The sequence below is a fragment of the Malurus melanocephalus genome, unplaced genomic scaffold, assembly GCF_030028575.1.
Source record: "Malurus melanocephalus ecotype Western Australia unplaced genomic scaffold, MMel_1.1 scaffold_22, whole genome shotgun sequence".
NCBI classification, from domain to species: domain Eukaryota; kingdom Metazoa; phylum Chordata; class Aves; order Passeriformes; family Maluridae; genus Malurus; species Malurus melanocephalus.
This window is the reverse complement of record NW_026623254.1, coordinates 2,000,080-2,000,544: the sequence shown is the minus strand read 5'-3', so window position 1 is coordinate 2,000,544 and position 465 is coordinate 2,000,080.

Sequence of the window (465 nt, the reverse complement as noted above, 5' to 3'; positions counted from 1 at the left end):
GCGCTGCGCTCTTCATTTCAGAGCCAGGAGAAACGGAGGGACTGGGAGTACGGGTGACACACTAAGGTTCCTCAGGGCACGGAAGGGTGTCTGACTMCTCGTGGCAGCCGCACGCGGAGAAAAAGAAGCGCCGCTTGTGCTCCCTCACTCAGCASCACGAAGTGAGAGCAGAAACGCTGGGGGATTCCCAGGGGTTCGCTAAACCGGAGCCGCCCGCAGCAGCTCTGCGGTGCTCCCGGTGACCAGGCAAGTGCCCGGGATGACCGGAGCCGCCGAGCGCGGAAACACCGCGCCCCGCCGGCCCCGCCCACCCCGCTAGCCCCGCCCCCGGTGGGCGTGGCCGGGCGGTGCTGGGGGCCTGTTGTTGTGATGGGCGCCGGCCCCGCCCCCTCCTCGTGCACGGCCGCGCGCCGCCCCGCCCGCCCCGCCCTCACGCCTTTTGTCCACTCCCCGCGCCCGCCCCGC